The 15,575-nt window shown below is 36.9% G+C and overlaps 1 long non-coding RNA gene across 2 annotated transcripts in view; it reads left to right on the plus strand.

Annotated features, from left to right (window-relative positions):
- Nucleotides 1–15,575, plus strand: part of LOC136792417 (uncharacterized) — a 342,612-nt gene that overhangs the window by 258,201 nt on the left and 68,836 nt on the right. Inside the window, exon 4 of one of the 2 annotated variants that reach the window (XR_010836188.1) lies at nt 651–3,425. This is a non-coding gene — a long non-coding RNA (uncharacterized lncRNA). Of the gene's footprint in view, nt 1–650; nt 3,426–15,575 lie in introns of those variants that run through there. The other variant, XR_010836189.1, reaches the window with a different exon arrangement.

The raw sequence follows: 15,575 nt of genomic DNA on the forward strand, positions 1-15,575 counted from the left end.
AGTGCTGCAATGAACATTGGGGTGCATGTATCTTTTTTTTTTTTTTTTTTTTTTTTGTGGTACTCGGGCCTCTCACTGTTGCGGCCTCTCCCGTTGCGGAGCACAGGCTCCGGACGCGCAGGCTCAGCGGCCATGGCTCATGGACCCAGCCACTCCGCGGCACGTGGGATCTTCCCGGACCGGGGCACGAACCCGCGTCCCCTGCATCGGCAGGCAGACTCTCAACCACTGCGCCACCAGGGAAGCCCCATGTATCTTTTTGAATTATGGCTTTCTCTGGGCATATGCCTAGGACTGGGATTGTTGGGTCATGTGGTAGTTCTGATTTTAGTTTTGTTTTGTAGGGAGCTTCCATACTGCTCTTCACTACTAGGTATTAAATAGGTAACTAACAAGAACCTACTACATAGCAAGGGAACTCTACTCAGTACTCTGTAATGATCCAGATGGATAAAGAATCTAAAAAATAGAGAGGATATATGTATAGCTGATTCACTTTGCTGTACACCTGAAACTAACACAACATTGTGAATCAACTATACTCCAATAAACATGTTAAAAAATCTAAAATGAAATGCTCTACATTTTATTATGTTGTCTGAGGAATGAGGGATTTAGATAACTTTCTTCTTTATTTCCTGTGCTTTTAGGTTCATTAATTCAAAGAAATGTCTAGAAAGAGATTCATTATAAGCTATGGAGGCTGAGAAATCCCAAGATGTGCCATCTGCAAGATGGGGATCCAGGAAAGCCAGTGATGTAGTTTGAAGGCCTGAGAGCTGTGTGGATTCCAGTCTGAGTCTGAAGGAAAGGTAGGAAAAGATATATGTCTCAGCCCAAGTGATCAGGCAGAGAATGGATTCAACTTTTCTCTGCATTTTTGCTGTGTTCAGGACCTCAGTGGATGGGACAATGACCTTCCACATTGGGGAGGAGAATCTGTTTGACTCAGTCGACCGAACAAAATGCCAGTCTCTTCTAGAAACACCCTCACAGATACACCAAGAAAAAGTGTTTAACCAGATATCTGGCCATCACATGATTCAGCCAACTTCACACATAAAATTAACTATTACACATATAATCTCAATCTCTGAATGGATAACTTTCATCATGGAATTATTTTCTTTTATAATAATAAACATTCTTGAGCACAATGATCAGTCCAAGAATTAAAATAACACCAAAAGTTTAAGTGTACCTCTATGTTCTTTCCCTGTGTCCCTCAAAAGACACGCGCCATGCTTAATTTTATATGTATCCCATTTGCTTTTTCTGCCTTTTATTATCATTATGCACTTTTAACTACCTAATAATTATATAGTTTAGTTTTACCTGTTTCACTCCATAATAAGCTCCTTATGCCATGTATAATCTTCTGGGACAGTTTTGTTTATTTATTTTTTTACTCAGTATTATATCGTTAGCCATTCCTAGTGTTCACAAGCGTTCTTACCTCTTTCCCTAGCTTTCTCATAGTTGGTTAGGGTCATAGGATACATTCTGACCAAGATATTCGAGGGAGTAGTATGCGTAACTTGTGGGCTACAATAATCGTTGATATACAACCACCTCCAACGCTCTCTTTTCATGATACTGTGATCTTGGAGGAACCCTGCTGTTGAGACGGTGAGAGGTCAATGGGTCAAAGCAGCCTGAATCTCTGAGCTACTTCAGAAAGGCCAAGCTCTTGAGAATCATCTAGACAAGTGATTGGCAACCATTGTCCATGAACCAAATCCAGCCCACTACCTGATTTTGGAGACTGAGTTTTATTGGAACACAGCCAGGCCTGTTCACTAATGTATTGTCTATGGCTACTTTCACGCTATGATGACAGAGGTGAGTAGTTGCAATAGAGACCCTGTGACTCATAAAGCCTAAAATATTTACCATCTAGTGCCTTACAAGAAAATCTGCTGATTCCTGCTCTAGACTGACAGCAGTCTTAGAATGAGAAATATTAAATCTTTGCTCTGCTTAGTCATCAAGCTCATCATATATTATTTTTGCAGCCCCATAATATGTCTTATACTAACTACTATACTAATATTCATCCACATTGTAGAATATGGCTGTAGCTCATTCATTTTTAGTACTATTCAATACTTCTTTTTGTGATTATAGCCCAACTTATGTAACCATGCCTCTGCTCGTGGACACTTGCAAATTTTGTTTTTGGGGTTTTTTTTTGCTACCAAAAACATTGCTTCAAAGTTTTCAATTTCCTGTAATGGCAAAATAGCTCCTATTGGACCAAGCTTCCCACAGATAACAACTTTAAACTCTGGACACGATATAAAAAACAACCATTTGGGGGCACGGGAGAGTGGCCAAAAGCAGAGAGATATTTGCTGGGTCACCACTTGGAAGAAGGAAATTGTACCATATGAACTTTTATGCCTTTTAGACTAAGGCCCCAGTATGTGCTATGCTAGGTGGGTAACACAGACATAAAAAACTTCCATTGCTCCAGGCTTGAAAAACCAGAGGTTAGAATATGGGAAAATTATGTCAACTGAAAAACAAGGACAGAAATCATGGAAAGGAGAGAGACAAAGAGGGAAGACTAAAATTATTTGTATAATCTCTACTCAAATCTCTGTGTGACCCCTGAACTTCACAGGTACTAGAAAGATTTCGAGCAGCCCAGTTAGGCAAAAAGATCTGAGGTGAGGGCTTCCCTGGTGGCGCAGTGGTTGAGAGTCCGCCTGCCAATGCAGGGACGCGGGTTCGTGCCCCGGTCCGGGAAGATCCCACGTGCCGTGGAGCGGCTGGGCCCGTGAGCCACGGCCGCTGAGCCTGCGTGTCCGGAGCCTGTGCAAAAGATCTGAGGTGAAATTTCAGTAGTCACTCACCACAGGGAAGACTATTTGCAATTTGAATTTCAGTTAAGACAAGATAACTCCCTGAAAACAGTTTTTCTTTGGAGGAACATAACAAAGTCTACAAAGTGTCTACAATGTATAATTCACAAGACTCCAGACAAAGTATAACATACCCTGCCATATAAAAAGAAATAGGAAATTGTTATTTATACCCAAGAGAAAAGACAAGCAATAGAAACTGAACCTGGGATAAGATGGTGGAATTAGTTGACAAGGATTATTAAAGCAGCTGTTGTATGACCATGGGTATGAAGGAAAATTTGCCCCTAATGAATGAGAGAGAAATCTCAGACTGTCAATAGAAACTTTAAATAAGAAACAAATGGAAATTCTAGAACAGAAAATGCCATATCTGAAATAAATATCTGGATGGGCCTAATAGCAGATTAGTGATGACCAAAAAAGCCAATAAACTTCAGGACAGATGAATAAAAATAGCCCATGCGGATAGAGAAATTTTAAAATATTCAAAATCCTGTGGGCCAACTTCAGAAATATTAAACGTATGTAACTAGAGCCTCTAAATTAAATGAGAGGAAAAAAATCAGCGAGAAAAAATATTTGAAATAATAATGCCTTCCAAATTGCTAAATTTGGCAAAAAATGTACCTGTAAATTCAAGAAGCTCAGCTAACCTTAAGCTTAATATGTATAAGCAACCACACCCAAGGAAATCATAGTCAGACTACTGAAAACAAAAGATGAAGAAAAATATTGGAAGTGACAATTAAAAAGTGGGCAAGGGCTTCCCTGGTGGCGCAGTGGTGGAGAGTCCGCCTGCCGATGCAGGGGACACGGGTTCGTGCCCCGGTCTGGGAGGATCCCACATGCCGCGGAGCGGCTGGGCCCGTGAGCCATGGCCGCTGAGCCTGTGCGTCCGGAGCCTGTGCTCCGCAACGGGAGAGGCCACAGCAGTGAGAGGCCCGCGTACCGCAAAAAAAAAAAAAAAAAAAAAAAGTGGGCAAAAGATCTGAACAGACATTTCACAGAAGAAGATATACAAGTGGAAAATAAGCATATGAAAAAATGTTCATTATCATATGTTATTAGGGAATTATAAATTAAAATGACAATGAGATACTACTACACCCCTATTAGAAAGGCTAAACCCAAAGCACTAATAACAGTAAATGCTGGCGAGGCTGCAGAACAACAGGAACTTTAGCTCGTTGTTGGTGGGAATGCAAAATGGTACAGCCACTTTGAAAGATAGTTCGGTGGTTTCTTACTAAACCAAACATACTTTTACCATAGGATCCTGCAGTCACACTCCTTGATATTTACCTAGGTGAGCTGAAAACTTTTTTCTACAGAAAAAACTGTATACAATGGATATAGCAGCTCTATTCATAATTGCCAAAACATAAAGGCAAAAGAGATGTCCTTTAGTAAGTGAATGAATAAATAAACCCAGACAATGGGCCATTATTCAGCGATAAAAAGAAATGAGCTATCAAGTCAGGAAAAGACACAGAGGAATCTCAAGTAAAAAAGGAAGCTAGTCTGAGAAAACTATACACTGTATGATTCTAACTATATGACATTCTGGTAAAGGCAAAACTGTGGAGACAGCAAAAAGGTCAGTGGTTGCTAGGGATTCAGGGAGAGGGAGGGACTTATGAAGAGGTGTCACACAGGAGGTTTTTAGGACAGTAAAACTATTTTGTATGTTACTATAATAGCAAGTACTTATATATTTATCAAAAGCCATTGCATATACAGCACAGAGACAACTCTAATGTAATGAGAATTTGATCAGAATTGCACTAAATTTAGAGAATAATTTGGGGATAATTGACCTAATGATTACAAGGATGTTTCAAAGTGTTATTTTGTAAGTACCAAACAGGAATATTGTTGAAAGACATGTGTCATGTTTATGAAATTCTTAAGATAGTTTTATTAGTGACGGTAATACAAGTAATACTTCAATAAATTAATATTAGCACTAATGTTTACTAGGTATTCTTGAAAACATATATCATGTCCCATTCTCTGTCTTCACTTTTATTAAAATGTATGATTATATTATTCTAGAAAGATTTTTTTTTCTGTTTTGATTATCTGGCTTTAAGTTCCATCCATGTTAGTTTATTGAGATATTAGAAGTTTCTTTGTAAAGTTAGATAAAGGGAAGTATATTTCATTAGTGAAGTGAGGACAATATTTTGGATTTGAGTTTTGATCCCTAAATGAACAATTAAAAATAGTTACAACTTTGCATTTTATTTATCCCCAAATTGTTTTAGCCCAAGGACCTTTGGTTTTGGAGCTTTGCTTCAATTTTCTCACATCTGTATACCAGTAATTTTCAAATGAAAAAGCATAGCGTATAACAACACATTTTTATATTAATATGTCCACAGTATTCTTGCACATTTCAGAAACTTAATTAAAATAAAAAAAAGAAACCTTAACTATGAAGCAATGAGTTGAAATATAGTTACCTGTAATAGAAAGTTTTATGCTAGAGAACTGAAAAGGAAGTTAATGTGTCTCATTCATATCCTATTATTGCACAGTGTCAGTTAATTACTATAGAGGTGGGTAGGTGTTCTGTTCAATCTCCTAGTGTACTTTGGCATTGCTCTCTCCTTGTTCATTTTTTTTGGTCTATTTGGAAAAGCAGTGCCGACTTTAGAATCTTCATTGAAATTTGACTGTTTGTTTTGATCGTCTTTTTACAGAGAAGGTGTAAGAGCCCCGAGGAACTGTTAAATAACAGTAAGGTAGAATTAAGTGGATTCTGATTAACTGGGTAACACCATTTGTTCGGAGCAGAAAGAAAATGGTGGATACAATATGAAAAATTAAAATGCTGACATTTGTTCTTTCAAAGTAGAAATGACTTACTTTTATATAGTTTTCTTCAACATGAAATAGTTACTGGATCTAGAAGAACTGATGCAATCTCATGGACTTCAATTAGAAATGGGTACCGCTTTTACATTAATTGGTGGCTGTTGAATGTAGAGGAAAACAAGACCTTGAACTAGGCATTTCTAAAGAGGTCCTTTTGAGTTCTGGTTTTGTATTTTAGCGTTGGCATATGGATTGATATTATCCAATGGGTGTTCATGTAAAGGATGGATATGTCTAATCCTTAGCAAAGAATCATACTGATATATTTTCTCTATTTGCAGCAAAGAAGGATTTACATTCTTTCTCCTTAATCTATTCCATTGCTTTGCATACTTTAGAAACTGTCTGTATAACAAGCCAGGCCCGTAACAAGCACTTGTTCCATCAAACAAGTTCTCATCAAACCTTAGTCTAAACACACATTCCTTTATGAAGATGATTATGGCCAAAATATGCCAAATCTTCAGAAAGTATCACTCATAATGTCTTCATGTAGCTCATAAATTGCTGAAAGAGAATAAACAAAGAGTAGACTTGGTTCTCAAGTGATGGTGACGTTGCTTTTACTTATATGTTCTCATTTATTCTCTGCCAGAAGGTTTATGTGCTGCTATATAGTCTCAGGCACGCCATCTGTTCCTATTGTCAGGGCCAGTAAGCTTTGATGATGACAGGGTGCTACATTTTTTTTTTTTTTTTTTTTTTGCGGTACACGGGCCTCTCACTGATGTGGCCTCTCCCGCTGCGGAGCACAGGCTCCGGACGCGCAGGCTCAGCGGCCATGGCTCACGGGCCCAGCCGCTCCGCGGCACGTGGGATCTTCCCGGACCGGGGCACGAACCCGCGTCCCCTGCATCGGCAGGCGGCCTCGCAACCACTGAGCCACCAGGGAAGCCCAGAGGGTGCTACATTCTTGCTTTCTGAAGAGATTAGTTAGCTACACACAGAGAAGCATTCTGTTTTTTTGGCTACTTCCTATACTCTCAAACATATAAATCCTCCTGGAAATATGGACAATGTGTTACATGGGACACTAGATAAAAGAGTATGAAGCCAGTGGCACTCTAGTATAATCACATTACTTTAACAGTTAAGGGCATGGTCTTTAATCAAACACACTGGACTAAAATTTTGGCTCAGCTATTTACTGGCTCCATGACCTTGGGCAAGTTAATAACACTTTAAGCTGTAGTATCCTCATTTGTGAATACTAGAGATAACAAAAGTACTTCTCTGTAATGTCTGTTTATGAAGTAATGCAGGCAGAACTCTTATCAAAGTCCCTAGCTTATTGTAAGCAGTCAATCTTCGTTAGCTATTATTATTATGTGCTTTACTAAGTACAATAGCAATTTAAATCTTTTATTACTGACCTCAACCATACTGCAAAATAAAATTGAAACATGTAAAGTATATTGTGCTTTATTGGGGATTGAAGTAAAGATAAGTGATAGTATATTGTCGAGCTCATATAATGTTATCCACGGCTGATTTGGGTTAATATCTAGTTCTCTGACACGATCCAGATTTCTTTCCCCCAGCCTAGGATACCTGCATAGACATAGACATGTTTTTTTGTTGTTGTTGGGGGTTTTTTTTGTTTTTTTGTGTGGTACGCGGGCATCTCACTGCTGTGGCCTCTCCCGTTGCGGAGCACAGGCTCCGGACACGCAGGCTCAGCGGCCACGGCTCACGGGCCCAGCCGCTCCGCGGCAGGTGGGATCCTCCCGGACCGGGGCACGAACCCGCGTCCCCCGCATCGGCAGGCGGACTCTCAACCACTGCGCCACCAGGGAAGCCCCGAGACATGTTTTTTAAAGGCATGTAAGTTGGTGTGGTGCAGACACTTTGTTTCGCGTGTTTTGGTTGAAGTAAAATATCCGTATCGTTATTTGATTCAGAATAAGCATAGTTTCAGAGTGTTGGCAGCAACTAGCAGTACTGGAGACAATAGCAGAGATCACATGGGGGACTGTGTTATGACAATTCGGAGAATCATTTGGAGAGGATACAAGTTCAATGAATGATTTTTGGCCAAATAACATCTCGTCATTTATTCAAATAAATGCTAAAAGCCAGCGTGCACATACATAAACAAAATAAATTAACCATTTTGAGAAATTTTAACTGAAGTCAATTAGCCAACAGAAATCCACCAGGGGCAGACTCCACTACCCCTTCCTCAGTAAAAAGAGATTTTCTCTTTTCTAGATAATGGTTTTATTTTTTGTGAATCACATTCCCTTTTTAGATATGTTTTTAGATATTTTATTATCTTTTAACTTTCTCTCCTAGACATTCTAAGAACTTTCCTGCAAGGAGTTGCAAGAGTGTTCTGTACCACGATGTACTTTATATAAAGTTAGCAATGCCTTACAAAATGTTTACTGTGTTCACATGATCATTTTCCCAAATGTAGTGTTTTCCATCATTCTTGGTCAATGTCTCGTAGTAACTGCAATCCAGATATACTTAACTAAGTGGTACAGAGTTTGTAATATAAAATGTTTGCAGAAAATGTATTTAGCTTATAACGTTTGCATTTGGCTCAGTTATATTTTCTGGTACTACTCACTCTTCCTCTACATCCTTCTAGTATTATTTGCCATTCATATCAGTAGATTGTGATATAAACGAATGGGTTATGTAAGATTTTCTTTAGTATATGATGTGTTTCAAATATGACTGAGGTCCAAAGCACAGCATGAATAATACAGACTTTCCCTTAAGGATCAAGGATTTCACAGTGCAGCGATAGAGACAGAGATGAACAATTGATCAGAATTAGCATCGTGAGGAATACGCTAAGATGGTGACAGAAGGCACCATGAGGCTAGACAGGGCTGCATTTGACTGTGGTTAGTATTCCAGTCTCCAAGCCTGGGAATCAGTCAGATCTTGTCATAAATTGCAGCTTCAGGGGTGTCCATCCGAAGGCAACAGGCAGCCCTCTAGGAGGGAGACATCATGTTGATGAGGCTTTGCCTTATTTCGGTTCTTCAAGTCTATCAGGTTCATCCCTTCCTTAGGTCTCCAGCTGATACTATGGCCTCTAACTAGGAATCATATTTTGTAAGGTTATTATCGTGGCCAATTCTTTCCTGCCATTCAGCTCTGAGCGCAGATGTCACTTTTTCAGGTAGGTCTTCCCCAGTCTTTTTTGAGTTGACTCATTTATTTTCTTTATGGCACTTCTCAATCTTGATCATTTACTTGTTTTCTTATTGATCATCTTTCTTTCCACTCTAATGTGCCCCTCCCATTTCAATGCAGATGTCATGAGGATAAAGCTCTTGCCTTATTCCCTGCTCTGTCCTCAGCAGCGAGGGACAGTACTGGATCACTAGAGTTGCTCAAAAACTTTGGATGAGTACATGAATGCTAATGAGTGAATAAAAGCATTGGAGATCAAGTTAGAAAGTCTTAATTTTAGGGTAGTCCTTCGCCCACTGAAAGGATTGAAGAGTAACAGACATATAAGGGACTTGCAGTGAGGCTGACTAATGTTGAGCTGCCAGTGTAGAATTTCTTCGAATTCTTCCTTTGGGGACTGTTAGAGTGTGGCAAGGGCCTGGACCTATAGGTAAGGATTAAATGAATCTTCAAGGAACACAGGGGCCGAAGGGTGAAAAAAATCAATTCATTGTTTTACCTACCCCTTAAAAAAGAGTAAAAATCTTCAGGCAAAAGCTTCACTGACATCTGAGTTAGCTGAAAATTAGCCTTCCAAAAGAAGTGTACTCATAATTGACCCATTAGACAGAAGTAACTGGTTCTTTCAATTAACTGGCACTGTCTTTGCCTTTGTACATCACCAGCACAATAATAGTATTCTATCACAAACATCATGTTTTAATAGAATTAAAATCTGGACAGTAAGAGACATGAACATAATTTCTTTTTGGCCCTTCACACAGATTGGGTTAAGGTCCTGGGTCCTTGCAATGCCAGTTTATTATTAGGCTAGTTTATTCTGGGGATGATGCCCAGTAGTGTGCTTCTAAAGAGACATTAATATTGTAACCTTTTTTTGTTGTTTTTCCAGCCACACTATCTGGCATGTGGGATCTTAGTTCCCTGACCAGGAATTGAACCCTTGCCTGCTGCAGTGAAAGTGTGGAGCCCTAACCACTGGACAGCCAGGGAATTTATTTGTCATAGTGAGTGAAGTAAGTCAGACAGAGAAAGACAAAAATATTGCTTATATGCAGAATCTAAAAAAAAAAAGACAAGATACAAATGAACTTATTTACAAAACAGAAACAGATTTGCAGACTTGGAGAACTTGTTACGGGGGGTGGGGGGAAGGAGGGGAAGGGATAGTTAGGGAGTTTGTGATTGACATGTACACACTGCTATATTTTAAATGGATAACCAACAAGGACCTACTGCATAGCACAGGGAACTCTGATCAATACTATGTAACAACCTAAATGGGAAAAGAATTTGAAAAAAAAAAAGATACATATATATGTATAACTGAATCATTTTGCTGTACACCTGAAACAAACACAACATTTTTTATCAACTATACTTCAATATAAGATAAAAAGTTAAGAAAATAAAAAATAAATTCAAAAAATAAATAAACATAACCATAACACAGGGAACTCTACTCAATATTCTGTAATAACCTATATGGATAAAGCATCTGAATAAGAATGAATATAGGTTTATGTATAACTGAATCACTTTGCTGTACACCTGAAACTAACACAACACTGTAAATCAATGATACTCCAACAAAATTTTTTTTAAAAACATAAATATTAGAGACATTGATAGACAACATCACACTATTATAGAGGTTATTCCAGAATTTCAAGGTTTAATACGAAGGCTTCAGCTAAAATTTGTTTACATATAATTTAAAAAATTAAATTTCAGTAAGCTAGGAACACAAGCAAAACATCTCACTCTGCTAAAAGGCAGAACCCGAAAAACTACGCTAAGCTTCATATGTGATAGTCAAAATAGAAATATTCTCACCAAAGTCTGTAAAAATGAGATGAGGGTACCCATTGTCATTGCTTTAGTCAATATTTCAGTGGAGACAAACTATACAAAATTCTTAAAGCATGTAACTATTTGAAGTGACTATTATTGTCTACTTATACAATCTAAGCAAATTAATAAAAATTTTAAACTAATTAGAGAATCTATTAAGATAACTAAATAAAGATCAACACTTAAATAAGTAGAACTCTTCTGTGTAAATATATGCCAGAATTTATACAGGAATATACAGGAATTTATAAATAAATACAGGAATTTATACAGGAATAAAATAAAATAATCTAATTTACTACTGTAAGAAAACCAGTAAATCACATAGGAATGATCCTAAGAAATGGTCATGAAAAAAACTATGAAACTTTTCTGAGTGACACATCCAAATCAATTAATCAGTCCTCAATGAATAGGCTTAATATTAAATGTCAATCTTATGAATTTAATACCATTTCTATCAAGATCCAAGAAGAATTTTAATAAAATTTGACTAATTTTCAAATCAGTTTGGAAGGAAAAATTCCAAAATAATTTCAATATTTTGAAAAGCAAAAACCAAAATCAGGAACAGTCTGTAGGGGTGTGTATGCCCATATATATAAACATACTTAAAGGCCATAGTAATTTAAAATATTGTATTGGCACATAAAGACAAGTAGAGAACCATAAATTTAAAAAATGTTCAGAACGAAATATTAATATCTAACATTTGTGAAATAGGTGGCATTGTAAATTATGCTTATAAGATGGGTCAGGGAAAATAAATGATTAAATAAGTGATATTGTGAAAATAGGTTATCATCGGGGGGGAACAAACAGGTTAAATCATTACCTTGCTCCCTTCCGAAACATAATTCTAGATAAATTAAAGAACAGAATATAAAATAATGAAAAGCAAAAGAAAACAAAATTAAAGAAAATATAACTGACTTTAAAAATCATCTTAAAATGAGAAATGCCTTTCTGATTAAGATACATAACTTGGAGGACATAAAGGAGTACACTGACAGATCAGATGGCATGTAAATCAAACACTTGAGTGCAATAGGACACCACATGCAAAGTTAAAAGACAAATAACAGACTAGAGGAAAATAAATGCAATACATTTAACTGAAAAGGGTTCCTGTGCAGAGTACATGCAGACTGAGAAGAAAAGCAGACCAACTGAAAAATGTGAAAAAGCTGTCATCACATTTTCACAAAAGAAACATGATGGAAAACAAGCATGTAAATGTCATATAATTTTTTTCTTATTGAGAGGGTTCTATTTTTACTAGGATGAAAATAAGGTTGCCTTGGATACTAACCTAAGATCCGTTTTAAGGAAACCCTGCACCTAAAGTAGTTTTTCTAACACAGTTGTATGTATGAGACTTTTCTGCTATAGATTAATTTTAGCAGAATATGAAAATTAAATTTTAGGGCCATTCTTTTTCTGTAATGGTGTGCTCGTTGGACTGACTGCCCTAAAAATACATAAAGGTAATCATTTATGTAGTCAGTGAATGATTAAAAAAATAGTAGTAGTTGTTAATCAACTTGATTAGTCTGTCTTTCAGCCACAATCTGACATTTAGACATTGGTATTGGAATAGTTGACTCGTAGCCACTTTCATTCAACAAATAATACTTATGTGCCAGGTAATTGTTTACTAGAAGTGTAAAAAATAGACAAAAATTTCTCTGTCTAGAGATCTACTTGCTTTTCCAACTTCCTGTACATCAACATCTGTAAAGCTGTAAGTTAGATGTAGCTCTTCCTGCCTACTCTTGGCTCTCATGAAATTTTGTACATTGTTCTATTATAATACTTATTATAGTACACATTGAGAAATGCAAATCAAATTATTTGCATTTCTCTAATGTCGTTGGAAATCTGTATATCTTCTTTGGAGAAAAGTCTATTTAGGTATTCTGCCCACTTTTGGACTGGGTTGTCTGTTTATTTGATATTGAGCTGCATGAGCTACTTGTATATTTTGGAGATTAATCCTTTGTCAGTTGCTTCATTTGCAAATATTTTCTCCCATTCTGATGGTTGTCTTTTCATCTTGATTGAGGTTCCTTTGCTGTGCAAAAGCTTTTAAGTTTCATTAGGTCCCATTTGTTTATTTTTGTTTTCATTTACATTACTGTAGGAGGTGGGTAAAAAATGATCTTGCTGTGATTTATGTGATAGAGTGTTCTGCCTATGTTTTCCTCTAAGAGTTTTATAGTGTCTGGCCTTACATTTGGGTCTTTAATCCATTTTGAGTTTATTGTTGTATATGCTGTTAGGGAGTGTTCTAATTACAATCTTTTACATGTACCTGTCCAGTTTTCCCAGCACCACTTATTGAACAGGATATCTTATCTCCATTTATATTCTTGTCTCCTTTATCAAAAATAAGCTGACCATATGTGCGTGGGTTTATCTCAGGGCTTTCTAACCTGTTTCATTGATCTATACTTCTGTTTTTGCGCTAGTACCATACTGTCTTACTGACAGTAGCTTTGTAGTATAGTCTGAAGTCTGGGAGTCTGATTCTTCCAGCTCCGTTTTTCTTTCTCAAGATTGCTTTGGCTATTCAGGGTCTTTTGCGTTTCCGTGCAAATTGTGAAATTTTTTGTTCTAGTTCTGTGAAAAATGTCATTGGTAGTTTGATAGGGATTGCATTGAATCTGTAGATTGCTTCGGGTAGTGTAGTCATTTTCACAATGTTGATTCTTCTACACCTACACATAGGTAGAGATAATACTATATTAAACCCCTATATTCTCATACCTAACTTCAACAGTTATGAACATTTTACCAATCTTGTTTCAACTATTTCTTCTTCCCATTAACATTTTATTTTGCTTAAATGTTTTAAAAACAAATCTCAGACATCATGGCATTGCCAGGAAACACTTCAGTAAGTATATATAACTGATAAAATGTATATATATACATAATTACATACATCATATACATACACCTATGTATAATCACTATGCCATTATCACACATAACCAAATTAATAATATTCCCTTAATGTTACCCAACCTCCAGTCTGTAATAAAATATCCCCAACTGTTTCTGACATATATGATTATAGATTATAGTTGTTTTGTCAAATTAGAATCTAGAGTCTAGAGTCTTCTTACTCTTATGGGTTATGTGTCTTTCTAAACTCTGTATGGTGTAACCTTTCATATTATTGCTGTGTTGGAGAAAGCCATTCTCTTGTCCAATAGAATGTTTCAGTTTCCATATCTGGCTGATGGTTTCATTTGATGTTATTAACTTTTCCTCTATTCCCTGTAAGCTAGATATGGGGGTGTGATTAGATTCAGATACATTATTTGGCAGGAATACTTCTATGGATGCTTTCAACTTCCTTTTGAAGTACCTCTTAAAGCACAAAGTGTCTTGTTTTTCCATTTTTAATGAATGTTAAAGTTAATCAGTGGTTACAGGTGGGGTCAGCCTGATTTCTCCAATATAAAGTTCTTCATTAACGTTTCACTTAACGGCTTTAGAATCCATTTAATAATTGTTTGTTGGATTTATTATTTCACTTTGGTTGTTTTCAAATTCTGTCATTCTTTCTGCATGTTTTTAAAAGCTGAACATTTTCTATAAAGAACAATTTTTCCCCATTTACTATTGATTACTTTGAAATTATAGGAGTATAGGATGAATGCTTGGCCATTTTCCTTTACTTTCTATTTCAAAGTAATGTGTTAGTGCTCTAGTAGCCAGCACTGTGGGCCAATGAAGGGGTTTTTTTTGTCATTAAAAATACAAAACTTTATATAAAATGTGTGTTAATTACTTGCAGTCAGTATCCTTTCTGATGATCAAATTGCTCCAAGTGTGGCTAGCGTGAGCCCCTTTGTTTTGTTTTTGGTTTTTTGTGGTACGCGGGCCTCTCACTGTTGTGGCCTCTCCTGTTGCGGAGCGCAGGCTCAGCGGCCATGGCTCACGGGCCCAGCCGCTCCGCGGCATGTGGGATCTTCCCGGACTGGGGCACGAACCCGTGTCCCCTGCATCGGCAGGCGGATTCTCAACCACTGCGCCACCAGGGAAGCCCCTAGCGTGAGCCCCTTTGAGTTGGCTCCTGTTAGTTTGTCATGGCTCCACTAGTCATTTGAAAATTTGCTTTGTTTCTGGTAAAAAAGCTGTCTCAGGCTCATCTTGTATATTTCTTACATATATGGAAATAGTCATTTCTGCAAGGAGATTGGTTCCTTCCCATAGGAAATAGTATTAAAAACTATAATCTATGTCCAATCCCACTTCACTTTTAATTTCTCATATTAATATAAACAAATAAAATTAGTAATTAATATCTGTTAAGAAAATCCCACCATATATTTTGCAGTGTAAATATTGTGTATATATTTTGCTTACTGGTAGGATTTGGAAGAAGCCATGTGATTGCTTAATGTTCATTTTTCCTCCATGCACTGTGATTATTAAGAATTGATCATACAGAGCCTAAACTAACACAACATTGTAAAGCAATACTCCAGTAAAGATGTTAAAAAAAATTGATCATAAATTCAATTTATATAATGCCTTTCAGTTGCCTAAGACAAACTGATTTTATTCCTTAATACCCCCCCCCATCCAAAAAAAACCCGGAAAGGATCAATTATGTTAAAAAGTTGGTCTCTAGATTTATAATACAATATTAATGATATAATCAAACAAAAATCTTGCACTCCTTATAGATTTTTTCAGATTTAAATCTGTGAGTGCCTCAACAATTTGGAATTCCTAAGTATCTAGGACAACAAAGATGGATAAAATGGGCTCTTGAAATTTTCAGATTTTGAACCCGTAATG

Source organism: Kogia breviceps, chromosome 13 (genome assembly GCF_026419965.1).
Source record: "Kogia breviceps isolate mKogBre1 chromosome 13, mKogBre1 haplotype 1, whole genome shotgun sequence".
In the NCBI taxonomy this organism is placed as follows: domain Eukaryota; kingdom Metazoa; phylum Chordata; class Mammalia; order Artiodactyla; family Physeteridae; genus Kogia; species Kogia breviceps.